This window comes from Eurosta solidaginis, chromosome X, assembly GCF_040869045.1.
Source record: "Eurosta solidaginis isolate ZX-2024a chromosome X, ASM4086904v1, whole genome shotgun sequence".
Classification (NCBI taxonomy): domain Eukaryota; kingdom Metazoa; phylum Arthropoda; class Insecta; order Diptera; family Tephritidae; genus Eurosta; species Eurosta solidaginis.
Window position 1 is genome coordinate 183,921,747 of NC_090324.1, and position 11,615 is coordinate 183,933,361.

Genomic DNA, 11,615 nt, shown 5'->3' on the forward strand with positions numbered 1-11,615 from the left:
TTATATATATAACATTGTGGAAAACACAAAAGCCTGATTATTTAGTAAATAATAAACTTAAAGTGTTGAAATTTGACGTGTGGACTAATATTGAGACTGTTGATAAAAATTTGAAAAAAATTTTAAAATGGGCGTGGCACCCCCCACTTGTGATAAAATCAATTTTACAAATACTATCAATTATAAATCAAAAATCGCTGAACCTATCGTAACAAAATTCGGCAGGGAGGTTGCCTTTACTATAAGGAATGCTTTGAAGAAAAATTAACGAAATCGGTTAAGGACCACGCACACTTTTATATAAAATATTTTAAAAAGGGTCGTGGACGAATAAAATAAGCTATATCTTTTAAAAAAGAGCTTTATATCAAAGGTATTTCATTTCCCAAATGCATTTATAGCAGTAAATAGGAAAAACTTCAAATTTTAAAAAATGGGCGTGGCACCGCCCCTTTTATGACTAAATAATTTTCTATGTTTCGGGAGCCATAAAAAAAAATTAACTCGAAGAAAAATTAGTTCAGAATAGAACTATAAGTATGTGTATTATTGCGCAGCCCTGTAAAACTATTAAGCACACAAAACAAACAACAACAGCATTTCAAGTGTACATCTGGGTATGTAATGTTCGGTTTCAAGCGAACTTAGACTTCCTTACTTGTTCGTTCTATTTTAGATTTTTTTTTAAATGAATCCTGTAACGAACTGTTATAACTATAATTACAATTTTTGTAATATTTTAACACACCAAATGCCCGAAAAAGCAACACTTTCATCTAAAAAATTCTCATTGGTTTTAGCTAATTGTAGTTTCACTCCCTTGTTCCGGGGGTAGTAATTCCATCACCCCTGTCATATCAATTAATTTAACTTAAAAACAAAATGTGTTTTTTAATTCGAAAAAACTGTATTGTACTTAAGCGTACTTGTTGCGAACACATCCATCAGTATTAGACTGGGTCGATTTATTAACTTATATCGCGCCATCGATTTTTCGATAGGATTTGGGCTCAGGAAAAAAAGTTCCACTACGCATACTCAAAAAAATAATTCCGAGCCTGGCAACAAAAATGGCAAAAGGGTAAATTTTTCGACCAAAACACTCCCCAAAACCCAAAAAATTTTTTTTTATTCAAAAAACTGTTATCGCCAACGTTTTTACAACAGACCCTTTCGGGATCTTTTCTGAATGGTTTTCGGGATCCGTCCGGATACCCGTTAAGGTCATTTCGGGACTATTTCCCGATCATTTGGGACCCTACCCGGATCATTTCTTCATAGTTTTGGGAATCCGTCGGGGATCCCGTTGGGGTTATTGCTGAAATTTTTCGGGAGTATTCCGGGACCATTTCTGCATAGTTTTCGGGATCCCGTCAAGGTCATTTCGGGATAATTAGGAAACCTTCCGGTGTCATTTCTGGATGATTTTCCGGATCATTCCGGCATCCCGTCAGGGTTATTTCCGCACTTTTTCAGAATCATTTGGGGTTCTTCCGACATCATTTCTGGATGGTTTTCGAGATCAGTCCGGGATCCCGTCAGGGTCATTTCGGGACTTTTTCGGGAATATTTCGGAATCATTTGGGGCCGCTTCCGTCAGGGTCACTTCGGAACTCTTTTGAGATCATTTTGCGACCCTTCCGAAATATTTTTTGGATTACTTCGTGATCATTTGCGGACCCTTCAGAGATCAATTTTGGATGTTTTTTTGGGACTTTTTCGGAAATATTTCGGGATGATTTTGGGACCCTTCCGGCATCATTTCTGGATGGTTTTCCGTATCCGTCCGGGATAACGTCAGGGCTATTACGGCACTTTTTCGGGATCATTTGGGGTTCTTCCGACATTATTTCTGGATGGTTTTCGAGATCAGTCCGGGATCCCGTCATGGTCAATTCGGGACTTTTTCGGGATCATTTGGGGGCGCTTCCGGCATCATTTCCGGATGGTATTCCGGATCCGTCCGGGAACCCGTCAGGGTCACTTCGGAACTTTTTTGAGATCATTTTGGGACCCTTCCGAAATCTTTTTTGCATTATTTCGTGATCATTTGCGGACCCTTCAGAGATCAATTTTGGATGTTTTTTTGGGACTTTTTCGGAAATATTTCGGGATGATTTTGGGACCCTTCCGGCATAATTTCTGGATGGTTTTCCGTATCCGTCCGGGATACCGTCACGGTTATTACGGCACTTTTTCGGGATCATTTCAGGTTCTTCCGACATTATTTCTGGATGGTTTTCGAGATCAGTCCGGGATCCCGTCAGGGTCATTTCGGAACTTTTTCGGGAATATTTCGGGATCATTTGGGGCCGCTTCCGGCATCATTTCCGGATGGTTTTCCTGATCCGTCCGGGAACCCGTCAGGGTCACTTCGGAACTTTTTTGAGATCATTTTGGACCCTTCCGAAATCTTTTTTGGATTATTTCGTGATCATTTGTGGACCCTTCAAAGAACAATTTTGGATGGTTTTCGGGATCCGTCCGGAATCCCGTCAGGGTCATTTCGGAAGTATTTCTGTATTATTTTGGGACCCCTCAGGGATTATTTCAAGATCGTTTTCGGGATTTCTCCGGGACCCCGTCGGGATCATTTCGGGACTATTTTGGTATATTTAGGACCTTTCCGGGATCATTTAAGGACTGTTCGAAACCGGTAGTTCAGTACACACGCCTTTTTAAATTATGAGCTTTTATGACCATAGTTTTGCTTCAAATTATTCGTAATTAAAATTCGGTTTGTTTTATCTTTGATATTTAACACAGCTTTTTCGTTCTTTTTTTGATTTTTTTAAATAAATCCTGTAACGAATTGTTATAACTATAATTACACTCTTTGTAATATTTTAACCAACTAAATACCCGAAAAAGCAACACTTCCATCTTAAAAAATTCTCTTTGGTTTTAGCTAATTATAGTTTCACTCATTTGTTCATTGACAAAAATAATATTTAAAACGATAACTTGATAAGCAGGCTAACGTGAATAGCCCATATATTTTATTTTCTCCATGCAGACGGGGCCGCGGGTAAAGGCTAGTTAATATTATAAATGCGAAAGTTTGGATGTTTGTATGTCCAGAGATTTGTTTTTGTGACTCAATCACGAAAGAACGGCTGGACGGATTTGGATGAAATTTGGCACACATATACCCAATTGTCTAGAGGGGTCTACTAGCTTTATGTTTTTGAAAAAAGGGGGGGCGTCCCCTAGGAGCAAGTATATTTTAATTATTATATTTTTTTGTTTTTGTGACTGAATCACGCCAGAACGGCTACACCGATTTTGATGAAATTTGGGACACAGACAATAGTCTACTGGCGGACATGGAAATGGAGGCGGGGCACGACCCCTTCGAATAATAACTTTTTAATAACTTTTACACATTATAACTTTACATATACTGATCTTCACCAATATTACAAACTCAATGGGTCAAATAAGTAGAGGGCTTACAAAGTGACAAAGGGGCGGTGCCACTGCCATTTTTTTAAATTTGAAGTTTTTCCTATTTATTGTTATAAATCCACTTGGGAAATAAAATACCATTGATATAAAACTCTTTTTTGCAAAGATATAGCTTATTTTATTCGTGCACGACCCTTTTAAAAATCTTTTATATAAAAGTGGGCATGGTTCTTAACCGATTTCGTTAATTTTTCTTCAAAGCATTCCTTATAGTACCGTAGGTTTTTTGATTTATGTTTAATAATATTTGTAAAATTTATTTTATCACCAGTGGGCGGTGCCACGCCCATTTTAATACTTTTTTTCTAATTTTTATCAAGAGTCTCAATACCAGTCCGCACGTCAAATTCCAACATTCTAGGTGTATTATTTACTAAATAATCAGGTTTTTTGGGTTTTGCAAAATGTTATATATAATAAAAGTGGGCGTGGTTATCTATCGATTTCGCTCATTTTCAATACCAATCTATTCTGGGTCCAGATAAGCTCGTGTACCAAATTTGGTGAAGATATCTCAATATTTACTCAAGTTGTCGTGCAGCACCGAATAGTCAGTGAAACATAAAATACGTTGCAGGCTTGTGAAAAGTAAAGAAATATTTTAATAAATTATTCAATACTTAATAAAACAAGTAAGGAAGGCTAAGTTCGGGTGTAACCGAACATTACATACTCAGCTGAGTGCTTTGGAGACACAATAAGGGAAAATCATAATGAACCTAGGGTGCCCCTGGAATGTGTTTGTATGACATGGGCATCAAATGGAAAGTATTAAAGAGTATTTTAAAAGGGAATGGGCCATAGTTCTATAGGTGGACGAATTTTCGAGATATCCCCATAAAGGTGGACCAAGGGTGACTCTAGAATGTGTTTGTACGATATGGGTATCAAAAGAATGGTGTTAATGAGTATTTTAAAAGGGAGTGGGCCTTAGTTATATAGGTGGGCGCCTTTTCGAGATATCGCCATAAAGGTGGACTAGGGGTGACTCTAGAATGTGTTTGTACGATATGGGATCAAATGAAAGGTGTTAATGAGTATTTTAAAAGAGAGTGGGCCTTAGTTCTATAGGTGGACGCCTTTCGAGATATTGCCATATAGGTGGACCAGGGGTGACTCTAGAATTTGTCTGTACGATATGGGTATCAAATGAAAGGTATTAATCATCAACGAACGTCCTCAGTGACTGCATACTTAGCACGACAACTGACGCAGCGACGAACGCCAGCGTAGTCACGCCACTAAGGCGTCCCATAACGACGCCCTAACGTAAGCCAGCACACCAGCAGGCACGCCAACGGGACTCGGGCGGAGCGTTGCCCACCAGGCCGCGCCGACACCGAATATCAATATCGTTGAATAAATTGAACATAAATTAAGTTTTAGATACAATTTGGCTGTAAATAAATGAAGTTAAATAAAGTACGACTTGGAAAGGGCCCCACAGTATAAATTTATTGTAAGGAACCCTGGACACGGCGAGTATACCCTGCAATTTATTAAGAAGCATCGGGGCACAGGGAAAGCTTCGTTACAATTGGCGCCCGAGCAGGGACCTTCCAAGTCGTATAACTAACTATTCAGAGGAAAAAATCCCCGAAAAAAAATTTTTCACAAGATGAGTGAGCCACTCGATACAACGTTGGTGGATAATGTCGCCAAAGAGCAGCTGGTGACCATAGCCCAAGAACTAGACATCGAGCACAGAGGCACAACGCGGGAGATCCGAAAACGGATAGTTCTAAGAATTTGCAAGGCACCGACCGACTCCGAGATATACGCAAAATTTATATCCGTGGAGGCTGGGACCGCGGAAACCAATTTGGAAAACGAGAATGGGCCAAAGGCACCAATCCCACCGACTCCAAGTTGAACAGGAGCTAGAGGTCCCACTAAGACACCGGAACTGACTCAATTCACATTCCCCATACAGAACCTACAACCAGCACCCCAGTATCAACCAGTGACAATCGCCGTAAACCCCAAGGATGTGATAACCCAAGCTTATCAGGTATCGGTCCTTGTAATTGCACCCGTCATCGACCAAGTAAGGAAGTGGTCAGAGAAATATGATGGTGGATGAGATACCCTAGCATTCATAGAGCGGCTGGAGGAATTGGCAGAAGTATAGATGCTAAGTGCAGACCTCCTCCCGAGAACTATGCCAGAGTTACTTTGCAACACCGCCCTCCAGTGGTATCGCAACAATAACAAACACTGGACCAAATGGGCGGCCTTCAAGCGGGATTTCCTATGGTTTTTCTTGTCAACGAGATATTTCGAGCGTCTGGGGGATGAAAGACGACAGCGGAGACAACACGCAAAGGAGAAATACAAGGATTATGTACTGTCAATACAGAACTTGATGCGGCACGCAGGCTACAGTAAAAGCAACGGCTAGAAAGGATATTCCGAAACAGCCATCCGGATTACCTACTATATATCCGGCGGCGGGATTTCAACATTTATGCAGAACTCCTCGCACTCGCAGAAGACTATGAAGGCATCCACAAAGGCCACCGACGAACGTCAGAAGTACTGCGACGTGAAATGGCGAGACAAGTCGTAAGCGAGAAAGCAAAGGCCGCAAGACCACCTTATCCGCAACCACCGCAAGATACGATTCCAAACATGCAGCACCACTCGCCACCCAGAACTCCGAGCAACGTATGCAGAAGGTGTGCCCGCTGACAGATGCCGAAATCGGAAAAAGTTATTTTGTTGGGAGTGCGGTCAGCCTGATGTACGAACAATAGAATGCTGCCGTCAACGAACCGTCAGGAGAAGAGAAAGGGATACACCAAGGATAAGGCGCGGTGAATCCACAAGACCCAGCGCCTACATACCCGTAACCAAGCGCCAGGAGCGTGGCCGTCTCTACGCCTAGTCCAAACATCAGAAGCCGTCATCGACACCGGGGCCTCACGAAGCTTCATATCAACCGTCGCAGCAGAACGCATGATAAAATCAGGAAGCGGAGAAAGGGTAGTCGTAGCCCTCCAAATAACCATGGCAGACGGTACTAGCAGCCAAATCTTCGATGCTATACGAACGGAAGTACGCCTCGGCGAATCGTCGCACCACGCCGTGTTACACGTTATGCATGGGTCCAATGATGACATCATAATCGGCCTAAACACGCTAGGCGGCATGGGAGCTACAGTATCCTGCGGAGGTCACCACATCGTTTTTGCCGAACCGTTTAGGCAAAGCGCATCCACACCATGTGTTATCGCACAACAAGTGGCGAACGATAAATAAGAACTTGTTACCACGAACGGTGTCCCATCCAAGAAGACCAAAGGCGGACGCTCAAGGCGAATCAAAACAAGAGGTGTGTTGTGGGGGCAGTGTGGACCCGGGGAAGTCGGGCGTATGCGTCGCAATAAAAAGAAATAAAACACCGAATTAATATCAAACAATAGAAATTTAGTCACTGTATAAAGAAGATGTGATTGTATTGATTATCAAAAAACACTTTTATTAATTTTTCTTATAACAATTGCTTTCTTAAAAGAAAAACATCAGTCGTTACAACTTTTTACCAAAACAACTATAGAAGTTAAAAAAACCCAAAGTTTATACAAAAGCGTATACAGCTGTGCAAGACTACACTCGCTGGATTCAATGAAGGGGTTTAATTAATTCAACCACAAAATATTTTGGTTAAAAGAAAGAACTAATTAAATGCACACTTCACTAAGCACTTGGCAATTACGGTTTATAAAAATAGTTACTTGCAATATTAATTCACGGAAAGCAAGAATTGATTAAATGCACAAATAATAAAAATAATTACTTGCCATATTAATTCAAATGCAAATTATTAAAGAGTAAAAATGGTTGGTTTAGATTACTCACCTGGGGCTAGCTGCAGGCTCGTGAACGTTCCAAAATAGAAGAAGTCATCAAATCGCGAAAAAGTCCGCGGCACTTGCCGATAGCTAACTTTCGTCGAGTTTTTCCCCTTCGAAGTTAGCGCTCGGCAGGTGTTAGCCGTTACCGGTAATAAGAAGATAGATTGGTACGCGTTAGAGTGGTCCGTAATATTTAGGCTGGTGGCCTAAACAGGTGAGAAGACCGACAGGACAAATCATGACAGTTCCATCACACAAGCCCCCAGGAGCAAGGCTTTTTCGGGCTGTGACCACAACAACAACCTGGGTCGGTTAATAAAATCCACACGGACAGTTTCCAACAACGAAATTAACCGCGTCACTTTCGAGTGTTCCGAAACATGGCAAAGGTTGCCCGGGAGATCGAAACAAGCAGCACAATCCAGTCAACTGAGTATCGGTAACCCAATCCCAAGTATACACCAAAGCCCCTGCGCGCCGGCCTTTATCACACGCCCTGAACAAGGCCATAATACCAGGGGCACATACAATAAAAATCACCTGAATGTGGCGAACGCGCTGTCCCGACAGCCGTTGAAGACCTTACTACAAACCCCGACAACGAATCCACATTGCAGGTCAATGAATTGCACACCAACCCGGAGAAGTATACCGACTATATGGTAGTGGACGGACAACTCCACCGCCACACTCCATGCCGATCCCACGACAAGGATACAGTGCCGTGGAAGTTATGCGTACCAACCCCTCTCCGACAGGGTGTACTACAAGAAAACCACGACACACCATGCGCGGCACATATGGGTATTCGCTGGACGGTAGCACTGATCGCCAACCCCTTTTATTGTCTAGGGATGTTTCGCGACATCAACCGTTACGTACGCCAATGCGGGTCCTGCCAGAAGTATATGGAGGGGCAACAGAAACCAGCCGGGAAAGTACCCTCGCATCACCTACCAAAGGCCGGAGAGGGCTTTGCCGCAAAGCTGGCGCCCAAATACGACGGCCCATACCAAATATTGGGATACTTATAACCATTTATCGTCCAACTTCGAAAAATCGACGGAGGAAAAGAGAAAACGGCGAACATCAACGAATTAAAATCGTACCACGCGGCCAAAACCGCAGAATTATAGCTAAGCCTTCGGGAAAAGAAAAAATTTCTTTTTACAAGAAGGACCCAGCAGCTGGCACCATTTTTTAATTCTATCACTGACCAGCGAAGGGACAACATCCATATCATTTTTTCACTCTATCACTGACCATCAAAGTGACAACACCGTTTACCAGCAAGACAGAGATTATAATAAACCGCGATTTCACAAGAATGGAGCAACAACGCAAGTGGCTTGAAAGCGTGAAACGCGTACGCGGACGCATCGGGGAAGAAGAGGCGAAACGGCCCAAGACCATGATGCTTGGATTAGCAGGTGAGACCCCTGGAAACGCCAGCTCGGATCGCGAAGACGCCACGCACGCAGCGCAACGCCATATGGAGTTGACCCACACCGATCGCACTATACGTAAGAGCACTGCCACGCACACCGTCAACGCATCCGCCAGGCGCATAACCTCAGCATATTCCACCGTCGGCGACGCTGCCGCCACGCATGCAGCTACCGCACCGAACACTGCGGCAAACATTACCACAGGGGTACTTAACAAAGCAGCACCGGAACGCATCACGCAAGCAAACACTCGGCGTACAGCTACGGCCTACGCAGTAGCCGCACGCATGGTCGCCGTACAAGCGGCCTCCTCCGAAACAAAAATAAGGCGCACAGTCATTCCGTTGGCCGCGGCCGCACACACAGCAGCTTGGGCAGATTCCATATGCTCCAGTAAGGCCCCAAATCCATATCCAACCTGCACCGTAGGAAGGATAATGGCGAAAGGGGCCTAGCGCACACGAAGATACCATAAAAGAAGAAAAAACCCAACAAGACCACCAGTTCAAGCAGCAGTTCAACCGACTCCAGCAGCAATACCGCTGACACCAGCGTAAGCAACAGCGCTGCCGTCTCCAGCGACGAAGCAGAAAGTGGCAAGGGGACCGACGCCGACGACAACGTGGTAAAACGCAGCGAAACCACCGCCAACGTTGGTGGAGCATCAGAGGCCAACATCGACGACGCTTACGCAACGAACCTTATCATAACCGAGATTCCCGTGGTGCAAGAGCCGCCGATCATCGAACCCTGCTCGGACGAAAGCACAACCCCAGGTCAAACAAATGGGCTAGAACTAGTCTACCCACCATGACCGGATGGAATCGCCCTATAGGAAGTGGACCTTCGGTCACTCGAGGGATCACGCTGGCCGACCGACACTTAATAGACGCGGGGGCAAAGAGCATAAAGGCCAAGTATGGTGAGCAGACCATAGTCATCAGCCCATTCGTCGTGTGGCAATTAGCCCACCCAGGGAGGTGCGAGGAGAGGTATCGGCGTATACACCGCTGGCTCCGGATGACCGACATATTCGGGAAGCTCGTGGCACTCGCACCACATAACGTAGCCAACCACTGGTATCTAATAGCTCTGGCCACCCAAGAAGTCACCCATCACATTACCGACATGGAGTGCTGGCTCCAACGATACATATAGGTCGCGGACTCAAGGGAAAGAGGTAGAGTGCCACACGTAGCCAAGACATGGCTTGCGATGGGAGTACTAGAAGAGGTACGGCCGCGACGACTTCGCAGCCAACGAGCTGCAGTTAACGGTACCACAAAAGGAGAACGACAATGACTGCGGCATCTATGCGTTGGAGGGCATGGAGAGAGTGATGCGCTACACAGGACGCAAGGAAGGCGCGCCAGGACTAATAAATGGCAGAAATAGCTTCTCTAAAATGGACGCAGATGCTCACTTCACTCCACAGTACCGCCCACGATCCACGAGCAACCATACACACGACGCCATCAGCAGCTACCACCGACAAGCAGCCACCGCCACCCACAACGAATGCGCAACCACCGTCACCGAACCGTCCAAACGAGGAATCGCGACCAGGTTATGACCTTTTCGGCGGAAGACGTAATAGGCCCGGCGCTGGACACTTTCCCAGAAATAGCGGGCAAAATCCGAGAGTGCTTCAAGAAAATGGCTAAGGGCGCAGGAAAATCCCGACGAAGGTTCACCACAAAAGGGTACAGGGTAATTATCTGCAAAAACACGGCCCACATCCAAAAGAAACCCCCTCCTTTCTTTTGGTTGTATTCGACCTCCGAAGTGTGGGGGGGGGGGGGGGGGGGGGAGAATATGAGGACCAAATATTGATATCAAATTTGGGCCACACAACATTGTCACAGCAACATAAAGCTGAGCGAAACCAGCCACAAACACAACATTATAATTAAAACATAAGGCTGAGCGAAGCCAGCAACACGATCACACAATAAGCACGGTATGCCTACAGCAAGTCAAACACACGGATACAACACGCAATAGACTAGACCATACCAACTTCAACCGCAACATCAAAAAACAATATACCCAAACCATGCGACGACAACACGCTCGGCGAGCAAACCCAAATCATCAACACATTTATTACGAGTATGCAATTCTATAATAGCAACGTCCATAGCAAGAAAGAGTTAGTCAGCACGGAGCCGTGGTGGTGAACAATTCTAAGCTGAACAGTGATAACTCGTAGTTAGGGTTTTACCAGTGCGATACATTATTACTCAGGTTAGAAGCGAACTGAGCCAAGCCAAGCTTTAGGTTGCGCACCGCCGCCACCACCAACCGTGAGTCCCTATATAAAACCGCGAGTGGACGCAGCAGTAGTAAAAGTGATGCCGACGTCGACACAGTCAGCCAACCGCGCCAGCAGCAGGGCCATCGACGAGGACACAAGCAATTGGGCAAATCACAGAATCAGCGACGCCGACGCAGCTCACCGCGCCAACACCAGCCCCATCGACACCAAAAAACGGTGTAGCCTGGCGCTGTGATCACTGTTCGGATCTACGAACGGAAGGTGATAGCTCGTAGTTAGGGTTTTACCAGTGCGGGACATCACCACCCGACGTAGACGCAGACTGAGCCGTTCGTGAGAGTGCGGGCTTTCCTCCTCTCAGTTAAGGCTTAAGACTGCGTTCCCCTGACTCACCACAGTCGACCGCGAGGTGACCCGTAAGGCGCCACAACGCCATACCCATCAACAAACGGTATAGCCCGGCGCCGTGATTACTGGTCGGATCTACGGACGGAAGGTGATAGCTCGTAGTTAGGGTTTTACCAGTGCGAGACATCACCACCCGACGTAGACGCAGACTGAGGC